Source organism: Somniosus microcephalus, chromosome 14 (genome assembly GCF_052327205.1).
Source record: "Somniosus microcephalus isolate GS21.2 chromosome 14, FLI_Smic_1.0, whole genome shotgun sequence".
Classification (NCBI taxonomy): Eukaryota; Metazoa; Chordata; class Chondrichthyes; order Squaliformes; family Somniosidae; genus Somniosus; species Somniosus microcephalus.
The window spans coordinates 83,464,074-83,477,657 of NC_141000.1; the positions used below are offsets into that span (position 1 = coordinate 83,464,074).

Below are 13,584 nucleotides of genomic sequence, written 5' to 3' on the forward strand. Positions count from 1 at the left end.
AGATGTATGGCAGATGCAGTATAATGTGGATAAATGCGAGGTTATCCATTTTGGTGGCAAAAACAGGAAGGCAGATTATTATCTGAACGGCAATAGATTGGGAGAAGGGGAAGTGCAACGAGACCTGGGTATCGCCAGTCGCTGAAGGTAAGCATGCAGGTGCAGCAGGCGGTTAAGAAGGCAAATGGTATGTTGGCCTTCGTAGCGAGAGGATTTGAGTACAGGAGCAAGGATGTCTTGCTGCAGTTGTACAGGGCCTTGGTGAGACCACACCTTGAGTATTGTGTGCAGTTTTGGTCGCCTTATCTGAGGAAGGATGTTCTTGCCATGGAGGGAGTGCAGCGAAGATTCACCAGACTGATACCTGGGATGGCAGGAATGACGTATGAGGAGAGATTGGGTCAATTGGGCTTATACTCGCTGGAGTTTAGAAGAATGAGAGGGGATCTCATTGAAACTTATAAAATTCTAACAGGACTAGACAGACTAGATGCAGGAAGGATGTTCCCGATGGCGGGGGAGTCCAGAACCAGGGGTCACAGTCTAAAGATGAGGGGTAAGCCATTTAGGACAGAGACGAGGAATTTCTTCACCCAGAGAGTTGTGAACCTGTGGAATTCTCTACCACAGAAGGCAGTAGAGGCCAATTCATTAAATATATTCAAGAAGGAGTTAGATATATTTCTTAAGGCTAAAGGGATCAAGGGATATGGGGAGAAGGCAGGGACAGGGTCGTGAGTTTGGATGATCAGCCATGATCTCATTAAATGGCAGAGCAGGCGCGAGGGGCCGAATGGCCTACTCCTGCTCCTATCTTCTATGTTTCTATGATTGCCCTGTGCTAACCACAGACTAATTGGGAATGATAGAGGCTTATTACAGCGTTGGATGTACAGGGTTACACATGCGTACAATTAAATGTCCACAAATTTTAATGTACATTTTTATTGAAGAAAATCTGTTAACTGCTTTTATGATTATCAGTTTAAAAAAATTAAAATGACATTTGCAGTGCTCGTTCCCCATGCAATGCTTATAAAATCTCATCACAGCAGCCATTGTGCATTTATATGAAAGATTGATGGCAGTCATACTCCCAAGAGATATTGTTAAAATCATCTTAAATGCTTGTGCATCACCTTGTACACTGAGTTATAATTTAATCTGCAGTGATCTTTGTTTGAGCGTTTATTTGGGGTCTACCATATATATACGTCATGTCTCACCTGCAGCAGAACAAGAACTGGTATGTGAAGTAAGTATTCTGAAGCTAATGCACTGTAACTGAAGAGGCACATATTAAATATGAAATTGCAGTACGTTGTTTTGCTTAGAATTAGGTGTGCTACGCTTTGCTTTAAGGTAAATGAGTTGGTACCATTTGTCATTAAACCTTCATACTGAAAATACGTTGCAGGTAGTTTAAAACCTCAGTGACCTTCAAAGGAATGTAACCTCACAATGTGTTGTCTGATCTGAATGATTAAAAAATTTAAAATTTGCTTATTAGGTGACTAGTGGCGAATAAAGGATAGGAAGTTGTGTTTTACAGAAAGCTAATGCTAATTACATCTGGAAATAAGTAGTTCCAGGACAGATAACTGGGTTACTAATTTTCTGACGTGCCAGGGATGATTGAATTGTTCTCTGGTTCATGCTACATTGTAGTTTGAGAACAAAAGGTATGGTGGACTTGATAATATAAGCTGTTCTAGAGAGGTGAATGAGAGAAAGGGGGAAAATTCGGTTGATTAGCGCCTCCCGTTAGCCGCTCGCAAAATTGACCAGACATTTTGCGGCGGCGCTAAACACTACCACCATTTTTCCATAAAATTGGATAGTTGTGAAGCTGTTTCAGTAGTTCCTGCGTTTCCTCTGGGGTGTTGGTTTATGCTTGATCTAGGCTTCAAAATTTGTATGACTTCTACTTCTGGTGATGCAAAAAAGGGGAATCGTGGAAATTTTGCTAGTAGTGAGGTGATAAATGTATTTCTTTTAAATGTACCTAGCTGAAATAGTACAAGTCAAATGCAATGAGTCAGCTTACAAAAAACAGTACAAGTTGGAGCAGAACGCCACCGGCTTCATTGCACAGCCATTTGTCATTGTGTGACATGGAAATATTGGCGAGCCTGCCCTGTACCGACTTTGGCCGTGAGACCACGTCCTTGTGGCTGGTATTTGTTGGCAGTATCTTCAAGTGGGCACAGTCCATGGAGCATCAGAGAATAATGGCACCAACTAAATACACAATAGCACCAAGTTAATGCTCATTTTTTTTGGTTCAGGCATTTGTTGATTTTGGCCTGTAGGTTGCTGTCTTCAGCTGAACGTTGGCAAGACTGAGGCCATCCATACAGTTCCTGGTTGAACCTCTTGTCTCTTTTTCTCTCTTGCATCACTTCTGGATGTACTGGGACCTCAGCTTTTCAGTATATATTAATGACTTTTTAATGCAGGAATAGAGGGGGAGAAATTGGGTGAGTAGCGCCACCTGTCAGCGCCGAAAGAGGCAGTCAGTGGCTGTAGCGCCACTGGCTGCGTCTCCCGCGATATTCAGCAGGGGCGCTAATGGTGGCGTTAGGTATTTGCGCTGCACCGCCACCGATGACGTCATCGGTGTGCGCAGCGCCCCGTTCGCGATATTTGGTTGCGAACACTGCAGTTGCGCCGTTCGCTACCCGTGCCCGGTTCACAGGGCCTTACTGTGCCGGCAGCGGCGCAAGTTAAGGTGGAGGTGCGGGGCGGCCGCCTTTTTCGGCGCCCGCCTGCCAGCACCTCCATCCCCGGCCTCCTAACCACCCCCCCGCGGCATTGCCGGCTGTTTCCCGAGAGCCCGGCACTTCTCCTTGGTGCCGGGCTCAATTGCTGGCACTCGCGAGCGGGGATCGCGCTGTGGGAGGAAGGCCTGCAGTACCGCAGCGTGCCGCAGGCGCTGCGGCACGTTGCGCTGCGATATTCAGTTTCAGCGCCCTAAGAGGGACGCGGAGCACCTCGAGCCTCGCCCCGTGTCCCTCGAGGAGCAATGAAACTGAATATCTGACGATCGCTAAAGCCTCGAACGCTGCGCTAAATCCTGCGCTCAGGTGACTTTTGTACCACTTTGGGGCCCCAACCCAATTTCTAGGCCAGAGTGTTTTATATTCAAGTTTGCGGAGGACATGAGTTAGGAGGTACAACAAGTTGTGTAGATAGGAGTGGGAAGGACATAAACTAAGTGAGTGGGTAAAACTGTCAGATGGAGTTCAATGTGGGGAAGTAATAAGGTTAAGTATAACTTTGGATCTGAGGAAGACAAAGTGGAATATTTTCTTAATAGTGAAACTAGGAACTGTGGAGGAGCAACAGGATTTAGGTGTCCATGTACACATTAAAAGCTAGATCTTTTCATTGCTAACTGCTGGCGTGACATTGGCCGTCTCAATTTCTCTGCTCCCCTCACTCACTCCAACCTACCTCCCTCTGAACTTGCGATCCAACCCTAACATCATTAAACCTGCTGACAAGGGCGGTGCTGTTGTTGTTGACCTTTACCATGCGGAGGCTGAACGCCAACTCTGACACCTCCTCCTACCGCCCCCTGAACCATGACCCCACTACCAAACACCAAGCCATTGTTTCCAAGACTCATTGGCCTCATCTCCTCTGGAGATCTTCCTTCCATCACTGTCAACCTCATAGTCCCCCATCCCCACATAGCCCACTTCTACCTCCTTCCCAAGATCCACAAACAGGGCTGCCCTGGTAGATCCATCGTTTCAGCCTGTTCTTGCCCCACGGAACTGATTTCTTCCTATCTCGACTCTTTTATCCCCTTGTCCAGTCTCGTCCTGCCTACGTTCGCGACTCTTTCCGGTGTCCTCCACCACTTTGGGTGTCCAGTTTCCTGGCCCCAACCATCTCCTTTTCTCTCTGGACATCCAATCCCTCTACACCTCCATCCCCCACCAGGGCAGCCTGAGGGCACTCCGCTTCTTCCTTGAACAGAGCCCCACCCAGTCCCCATCCACCACCACCCTCCTCCGCCTGGCTGAACTTGTTCTCACATGGAACAATTTCTCCTTTGACTCCAGTCACTCGCTCCAAATTAACGTGTTACTATGGGAACCTGCATGGGCCCTAGCTATGCCTGCCTTTTCATGGGCTATGTGGAACATTCTTTGTTCCAGTCCTATTCTGGTCCCCTCCCTCACCACTTTTTCCGGTACATTGATGACTGTATTGGTGCCATTTCCTGCTCTTGCCCTGAACAAGAAAATTTCATTCACTTTGCTTCCAATTTCCACCCTTCCCTCACCTTCACATGGTCCATCTCCTACTCTTCCCTTCCCTTCCTCAACTTCTGTCTCCATTTCTGGGGATAGGCTATCGACAAACATCCACTATAGGCCCACTTCCTCCCACAGCAACCTGGACTACACTTCCTCCCACCCTGCTTCCTGTAAGGACTCTCTTCCATTCTCCCAGTTCATAGAATCATAGAAATTTACAGAAGGAGGCCATTTGGCCCAACTTGTCCGTGCCAGCCGACAAAGAGCTATCCACCCTAGTCCCACTTTCCAGCACTTGGTCCGGAGCCTTGTAGGTTACGGCACTTCAAGTGCATATCCAAGTAGTTTTAAAATGTGACGAGGGTTTCTGCCTCTGCCACCCTTTCAGGCAGAGAGTTCCAGACGCCCACCACCCTCTGGGTGAAAATATTTCTCCTCAAATCCCCTCTAAACCTTCAACTAATTACTTTAAATCTATTCCCCCTGGTTATTGACCCTTCTGCTAGGGGAAATAGGTCCTTCCTATCCACTCTTATCTAGGCCCCTTGTATTTTTATACAACTCAATTATGTCTCTCCTCAGTCTCCTCTGTTCCAAAGAAAACAACCCCAGCCTATCCAATCTATCCTCATAGCTAAAATTTCCCAGCCCAGGCAACATCCTCGTAAATCTCCTCTGCACCCTCTTGAGTGCAATCACATCCTTCCTGCAATGTGGTGACCAGAACTGTACACAGTATTCTAGCTGCAGCCTAACTAGTGATTTATACAGTTCAAGCATAATCTCCCTGCTCTTATATTCTATGCCTTGGCTAATAAAGGCAAGTATCCCGTATGCCTTCTTAACCACCTTATCTACCTGTCCTGCTACCTTCAGGGATCTGTGGACATGCACTCCAAGGTCCCTCTGATCCTCTGCACATCTCAGTGTCCTACCATTTATTGTGTATTCCCTTGCCTTGTTAGCCCTCCCCAAATGCATTACCTCACGCTTCTCCGGATTGAATTCCATTTGCCACTGTTCTGCCCACCAGACCAGTCCATTGATATCATCCTGCGGTCTACAGTTTTCTCCTTCTTCATCAACCATAGGGCCAATTTTTGTATCATCTGCAAATTTCTTAACCCTACTTCTTGCATTCAACTCCAAATCATTGATATGTACCACAAAAAGCGAAGGACCCAGTACTGAGCCCTGTGGAACCCCACTGGAAACGGCCTTCCAGTCACAAAAACACCCTTGGACCATTACCCTTTGTTTCCTGCCTCTGAGCCAATTTTGGATCCAACTTGCCACTTTGCCTTGGATCCCATGGGCTTTTACTTTCATGACCAGTCTGCCATGCGGGACCTTATCAAACGCCTTGCTAATATCCATATAAACTACATCAAACGCTCAACCCTCACAAAATTCAATCAAGTTAGTCAGACACGACCTTCCTTTATCAGATCCATGCTGACTGTCCCTGATTTAATTCGTGTCTTTATAAATTAAGATTTATCCTGTCCCTCAGAATTTTTTCCAATAATTTTCCCACCACTGAGGTTAGGCTGACTGGCCTGTAATTACTCAGTCTATCCCTTTCTCCCTTTTTAAACAACGGTACCACATTAACAGTCCTCCAGCACCACACCTATAGCCAGAGAGGATTGGAAAATGGTGGTCAGAGCCTATGCTATTTCCTCTCTTACTTCTCTTAACAGCCTGGGATATACTTCATCCAGGCCTGGGGATTTATCCACTTTCAAAGATGCTAAACCCCTTAATTCACTGTTTCACTGTTTATTTCATCTAATATTTCACACTCCTCCTCCCTAATTGCAATGTCTGCATTGTCCCTCTCTTTTGTGAAAACAGACGCATTAAGAACCATACCATGTCTTCCACCTCCACACACAAGTTACCTTTATGGTCCCTAATAAGCCCAACTCTCTTACTTTAGTTATCCTCTTGCTCTTAATGTATTTATAAAACATCTTTGGGTTTTCCTTGATTTTACTCGCCAATATTTTTTCATGCCCTCTCTTTGCTTTCCTAATTTCCTTTTTAATTTCACCCCTGCACTTTCTATACTCCTTTTAGGGTTTCTGCGGTATTGAGCCCTCGGTATCTGTGTCATAAGCTTCCCTTTTTTCTTTATCCTAACCTGTATGCCCCGTGACATCCAGGGAGCTCTAGATTTGTTAGTCCTGTGCTTTTTCTTGAAGGGAACATACTTGCTCTGAACCCTCACTATCTCCCCCTTGAATGCCTCCCACTGCTCTGACACTGATTTACCTTCAAGTTTCTGTCTCCAGTCCACTTTGGCTAAATCACATCTCCGCTTAGTAAAATTAGCTTTTCCCCCAATTGTGAACTTTTATTCCTGGTCTGTCCTTGTCCTTTTCCATAACTACCCTAAATCTAACTGAATTATGATCACTACCACCAATATGCTCTCCCACTGATGCCCTTTCCACCTGCCCAGCTTCATTCCCTAAAACTAGGTCCAGAACCGCCCCCTCTCTTGTTGGGCTTGCTACGTACTGGCTAAAAAAATTCTCCTGAATGCATTTTAAGAATTCTGCTCCCTCTATACCTTTCACACTTATTTTATCCCAGTTAATATTAGGGAAGTTGAAATCCCCCACTATTACTGCCCTATTTTTGCACGTCTCAGAAATTTGCCGACATATTTGCTCTTCTCTCCCCCTCTGACTATTTGGGGGTCTATAGTACACTCCCAGCAGAGTGATTGCCCCTTTTTTGTTCTTCAGTTCAACCCATATGGCCTCATTGGATGATCCTTCTAAGATATCATCCCTCCTCACAGCTGTAATTGTTTCTTGAATCAATATTGCGACCCCCCTCTCTCTATCTAGTCTGAAAACCCTGTAACCAGGAATGTTGAGCTGCCATTCCTATAGCTATAGTATCATACTCCCACGTGTCTATCTGTGTCCTCATCTCAACTGCTTTATTCCCTGGACTCCTTGCATTGAAGTATACACTATTTAGCACTGCCAAACTCCCTTGTTGTCTATTTTCAAGCCTTTATTTTGTCTGGCTTCCAAACTCGCTTAATAATTTTCTGACTTCCATTTCCAGCTGTGCTTCTCTCCCTTCTGAATCTACTCTCTGGTTCCCATCCCCCTGCCAAGCTAGTTTAAACCCTCCCCAACAGCACTAGCAAACCCCGCCCCCCCCCCCCCCCCCCCCCCGCGAGGATATTGGTCCCGGTCCTGTTGAGGTCCAGCTTGTACAAGTCCCACCTCCCCCAGAAACGGTCAAAATGCCTCAGGAGTCTAAAGCCCGCCCTCCCTACACCATCTTTCCAGCCACGCATTCATCTGCTCTATCCTCCTATTTCTGTACTCACTAGCACGTGGCACCGGGAGTAATCCGGAGATTACTACCTTTTGAGGTCCTGCTTTTTAATCTCTTTCCGAGCTCCCTAAAATCTGCCTGCAGGACCTCATCCCTCTTTCTACCTATGTCGTTGGACCGCGACCTCTGGCTGTTCACCCCCCCCCCCCCTCAGAATGTAAGCCATTTAGGACAGAGATGAGGAATTTCTTCACCCAGAGAGTGGTGAACCTGTGGAATTCTCTACCACAGAAGGCAGTTGAGTCCAATTCATTAAATATATTCAAGAAGGAGTTAGATATATTTCTTAAGGCTCAAGGGATATGGGGAGAAGGCAGGGACAGGGTACTGAGTTTGGATGATCAGCCATGATCTCATTGAATGGCAGAGCAGGCTTGAGGGGCCGAATGGCCTACTCCTGTTCCTATCTTCTATGTCCTGCAGCTGCTCCGTGACATCCTGGACTCTGGCACCAGGGAGGCAACATACCATCCTAGAGTCACGTCTGCGGCCGCAGAAACGCCTGTCTGCTCCCCTATCGAATCCCCTATGACTATTGCTCTTCATCTCCGCTCCCCCCTCCCCCGGTGCAACTGAGCCACCCGTGGTGCTGTGGACATGGTTCTGGCTGCACTCCCCAGAGGAACCATCACCTTCCACCAGTATTCAGAACTGAAAACCAGTTAGTGAACGAGAAGCACTTGGGATTCCTGCCCTACCTGCCTGGTGCTCCTCTTCTATCTGGCGGTCACCCATTCCCTCTCTGCCGGCACACTCAAGCTGTGGGGTGACCTCCTCCTGAAACGTACTATCCACAAAGTTCTCAGCCTCGTGGATGCACTGCATTGACTCCAGCCGCCACTCATGCTCCGAAACCCGGAGCTCGAGCTGCTGTAGCTGATGACACTTACCCTGCACACGTGGTCGTCCAGGCCACAGGAAGCGTCCAGGGCTTCCCACATGGCACAGGATGTGCATTCCATGGGGCTGAGGTGCCCTGCCATGCCTTTACTTTGTGGACTATTAACTAGAAACACTTACCAGCTATTTTATCTCATTGAAACATACAATATTCTTACAGGGCTTGATAGGGTAGATGCAGGGAGGATGTTTCCCCTGGCTGGGGAGTCTAGAACCAGGGGTCACAGTCTCAGAATAAGGGGTCGGCCATTTAGGACTGAGATGAGGAGAAAGTCCAAAGATGTGCGGGTTAGGTTGATTGGCTATGATAAATTGACCCTTAGTGTTAGGGGGATTAAATACGTGGGGTTACGGGGATAGGGTGGGATATGTGTCGGTGCAGGCTCGATGGGCCGAAATGGCCTCTATCTGCACTCTGGGTTTTCTGTGAAATGTCTTCACTCAGAGGATGGTGAATCTTCGGAATTCTCTACCCCAGAGGGCTGTGGAGGCTCAGTCATTGAGTATGTTCAAGACAGAGAGCAATAGATTTTTGAATATTAAGGGAATGAAGGGATATGGAGAGAGCACAGGAAAGTGGAGGAGTTAGAAGATCAGCCATGATCTTATTGAATGGCGGAGCAGACTCTAAGGGTCAAATGGCCTACTCCTCCTATTTCTTATGGCCTACTCACCAATCAGCTCCTTCCCTGGTTGTGATGTCGCTATACCTGGTTTGCAGTTGTTGCTTTTAAGTACCGCCGCCACTGATACCGCCACCAATTAGGTCCTCCATCTCCGCCGCATCTGTTCTGACGATGCCACCTTCCATACCAGTGCTTCCGATATGTCTTCCCTTTTCCTCAACCGAGGATTCCCCTCTACCGTGGTTGACATGGCCGTCGACCGTGTCCGTTCCAATTCCCGCACTTCTGCTCTCACCCCTTCCCCTCCCTCCCAGAACATTATAGGGTTTCCCCTTGTCCTCACCTTTCACCCCACCAGCCTCCATGTTCAACGGATCATCCACCGCCATTTCCGCCACCTCCAGCGTGATCCCACCACCAATCACATCTTTCCCCCCACCCCCCCCCCCTTCAGCATTCCAAAGGGACTGCTCCCTCCGCGACACCCTGGTCCCCCCTCTATCATCCCCAGCACCCCTTCCCCTTCCCACGCCGCCTTCCCGTGCAAGCGCAGATGAAACACCTGCCCTTTTACCTCCTTTCCCACTGTCCAGGGCCCCAAACACCCCTTCCAGGTGAAAGTGATTTACTTGTACTCCTTGCAATCTAGTATACTGTATTCGCTGCCCACGATGCGGTCTCCTCTACATTGGGGAGACCAAATGCAGATTGGGTGACCGCTTTGCGGAACACGTCCGTAAGCGTGACCCCAAGCTTCCGGTCGCCTGTCACTTTAATTCTCTGCGTCACTCCCTCTCTGATCTCTCCATCCTCGGCCTCGTACACTGTTCCAGCGAAGCTCGAGGAACAGCACCTCCCCTTTCAATTAGGCACTTTACAGCCTTCTGGACTCAACATAGAGTTCAACAATTTCAGATGGTAACCTCTGCCCCTATATTTTTTCTCTTTTTCTCATGTGGCAGCTGTTGATGATTCTGCCATTGCCATTTACACCTCATCTAGGGTCATCTTTTGTTTCTTAACTTGTCCCATTACCATTTCATTTTGCCTTGCACCATCATCCCTTTTGTCTTTTCATCTCTCCTGCCTTCCAGCCTATCACAGACCTTCCCTTTGTTCTTTCCTCTCCTCCCTTTCCCTGTCCCACGCTTGCTTAAAAATCTGTTACATCTCTAACTTTTTCCAGTTCTGACGAAGGGTCATCGACCTGAAATGTCAACTCTGTTTCTCTCTCCACGATGCTGCCTGACCTGAGTGTTTCCAGCATTTTCTGTTGATTAAAAGGTAGTGCACAGGTACACACAATAAATCAAAAAGGCTAATGGAATGATGGTTGGCCTTTATCTCGAGGTTGGAATTTAAAAGTGAGGATGTGATATTTCAGTTGTACAGATTGTTGGCCTGATCCCATCTGGTGTACTGTTTACAATTTTGGACACCGAACCCCCGGAAAGATATACTGGCCTTGGAAGGGCAGATTCACCAGGGCTTAAAAGGTTAAATTGTGAGGACAGGTTGCATACACATGGCTTGTATTTCCTTGAGTCTAGAAGGTTGAGGGGGTAATCTGATCGAGATATTTATAAAATGATAAAGGGATACCATTGGTGGCTGCTCATTCTAGAATCCTATCCAGTTCAGTTCCCTCCATCTCCTCCCAGCTTTCAAAAATATCCTTGAAACCTGGTTTTTTGTCGTGCCTTTGGTTCCCCTTCCTAGTCTCCTTTCTGTCTCCATTGTCTACTGTATCCATGCTGGTTGTCAACTGTGTCCCTCCTTATTCTAGAGCACACTGAGATTTCTTCTTGCATGTGAGGAATGCTATATACTTTTAACAGCATTCACACCAGTATAAAGAGGGTGGAAGATATCTGGAACACACACTAGTTCTTTCACAATGTGCTATCTGAGCAGCTGCAGATGCGAGTGGAGAACCAGATTCACGGGTACGTATGGGAAGGGAATTGAGTTGCAAATTTAAGATGCCTCCTCCAGGTAAAAGCTGCTTTCTGTGTGGAAGTTCTTCATACTGAATAATCTCCAGCCTCTCCTCTTCTTTTTAAGTGAGGTGGAGGAGAGGCCTTATTGGTAAAACAACAGCTTCTATTTATATAGCGCCTTTAACATAATAAAACGTCCCAAGGCACTTCACAAGAGTGTTATAAGACAAAAAATTGGCACCAAGCCACATAAGAAATTAGGGCAGATGACCAAAAGCTTGGTCAAAGGTAAGGGATGATATGAAAGCAAAAGGAGAGATGATAAATGGAGTACAAGTAGAAATAAATAATTAGCAATTGCTGTCTATCAGTTCAGGATAGTGGTAAAATAGTACAGTAACCTGCAGGGAATTTCAATATACAGGATTGTTCAACAATTCAAAAGGAACAAATGAAAGTACAAATAATTTCATGGAGGTGATGAGAGACTGGTAAACGTGTGAAGTAGGTTGTCGTCCTCCTGAAATGGTCATTCCCCCATAAGTCAGTGGACACTTGCATTTAGTTGATTATTGTACAGTTAGTTTTGATATAAAATAGGTTACATCCAAAAAGAAATTACAGATGTGCAGAACTTTAGAAGATTTAACTTGACCATACGCGCGCGCTACATTGCTCCGAAAAGTTAAATGCCCCAGGGCTAAGGAACGGCAGATTTTTTGTGAATTTTTAAGCATTTATGGTCATAGTGTCATGAAGCCAAAAATGCAAGGTAGTGAGATCCTCCCTATTGGTGTGGCAGACTACGACCGTTTTTTTTTCCCCACAGTGCGAGAAAAAGAAAACTGATGTTGAAGTTCTTGCCAGGGTTATTTGAATGATGAGGTTATTTGCTCCCCTGTCCCATACTGTTCTACATGGGTGATCAGGAGTGAGAACTTCAGCCAAATTCTTTCTTTCCCCCCCCCCCCCCCCCCCCCCCCCCTCCCAAGAAGGCCGAGGAACACTTGGGTTCAGTGTCCTGCTGCTCTAGCTGAGATTAGATAACTACACATCAGGACCTTGATGTGATACCACACAAGACAGACCATAAATGCTCACTTTTCTAAAGGCTGGATTTTTTTAGGTGGTATTTACTGGGAATGTTTTGGGCTTTTTGAGAAAAGAAACTAAAATCAAAAACTTTAGCCTTCCCACTGAATAGTTAAATTGCAGCAATGAGAATCCAAAAACAGAACTCCAGTCCGAGACTACACCGAATTCCATTTCTACTTGGGTAGGTTCTTTTCAGCAGAACCAGACTGACACTAGCTACTGGGAGCCACTTCTACTTTGACTGCTTGTTTACTTCAAGTGTTTGTGTTCAATCCTGATTGAAGCTCCTTCTGGCGTCTTGTTTTTAAAGTGAATCTGGCACGGTTGTGCAGCATTTTATTTTTGCTGAACCAAATTTCTCCCCTTCCACCACACCACCCCCCCCCCCCCCCCCCTCTTTATTGCTAACTTGCTGAGGTAGGATTCTGTGGGCCCCTTTTTGGCTCCTGGTGCTTTGCACAAGTGGTCATTTTTCAGGTATGTGCCTTGGCATCGAGTGTAGGCAGTCTGTTCAACTCTGGGGCCCTTGGAGCCAAATTCAAACTGTACTTGCACAACATCCACTCGTCCATTTCCAGCAATGACCCTGGCAGTGAGGTGGAGTGCAACCATGACTGATTTTCTTTTTTTCTGCTCCAAGGCCTTTATTAGTTTTCCTTTGCTCGCACTGTGGAAGGAAGCTCCCCAACCAGAGCTCAAAGATCAGCTAACCTAACGCAGACCAGGGATTGAACCAGTGACTTTTCTGGTTTGTATGGCTCAAGTATTTACTGGATAAACTTATGAGCCATGAAGAGAGTCTTCACCATACAGAATTTGAGCTTTATTGTAATCATCTGACGGAGGTATGAACTTTTCCTAAGGCAGCAACCAATTCCAATTGGTGGTGGGCTGATTCTGAACAACCATCCATATATTAAAAGTTTGTATATCCTGCCACATTCCATTGAAAATGTCCTATGTACCCTATACCCTGTTTCCTGTGACACCTGTAGGAGGCTGGCTTAATGAACTTTCCAATACATAAACATAGAAGATAGGAGAAGGAGTAGGCCATTCGGCCCCTCGAGCCTGTTCTGTCATTTAATGAGATCATGGCTGATCATCCAAATTCAATACCCTGTCCCTGCTTTCTCCCCATATCCCTTTAGCCCTTAGAAATATATCTAACTCCTCCTTGAATATGTTTAATGAATTGGCCTCAACTGCCTTGTGTGGTAGAGAATTCCACAGGTTCACCACTGCCGGTGAAGAAATTCCTCCTCATCTCAGTCCTAAATGGCTTACTCCTTATCCTTAGACTGTGACCCCTGGTTCTGGACTCCCCCGCCATTGGGAACATCCTTCCTGCATCTAGTCTGTCTAGTCCTGTTAGAATTTTAAAAG

At 46.5% G+C, this 13,584-nt stretch overlaps 1 protein-coding gene across 3 annotated transcripts in view; it reads left to right on the forward strand.

Moving 5' to 3' along the window:
- tmem39a (transmembrane protein 39A) overlaps window positions 1-13,584 on the forward strand; it is an 80,785-nt gene that overhangs the window by 24,461 nt on the left and 42,740 nt on the right. The window contains exon 2 of one of the 3 annotated variants that reach the window (XM_086006811.1): window positions 12,839-13,043. The exons of the other annotated variants lie outside the window; for them this stretch is intronic. The gene's annotated coding sequence lies outside the window, so the exon portion shown is untranslated. The remainder of the gene's footprint in view (window positions 1-12,838; window positions 13,044-13,584) is intronic. 3 annotated transcript variants of the gene reach the window in all.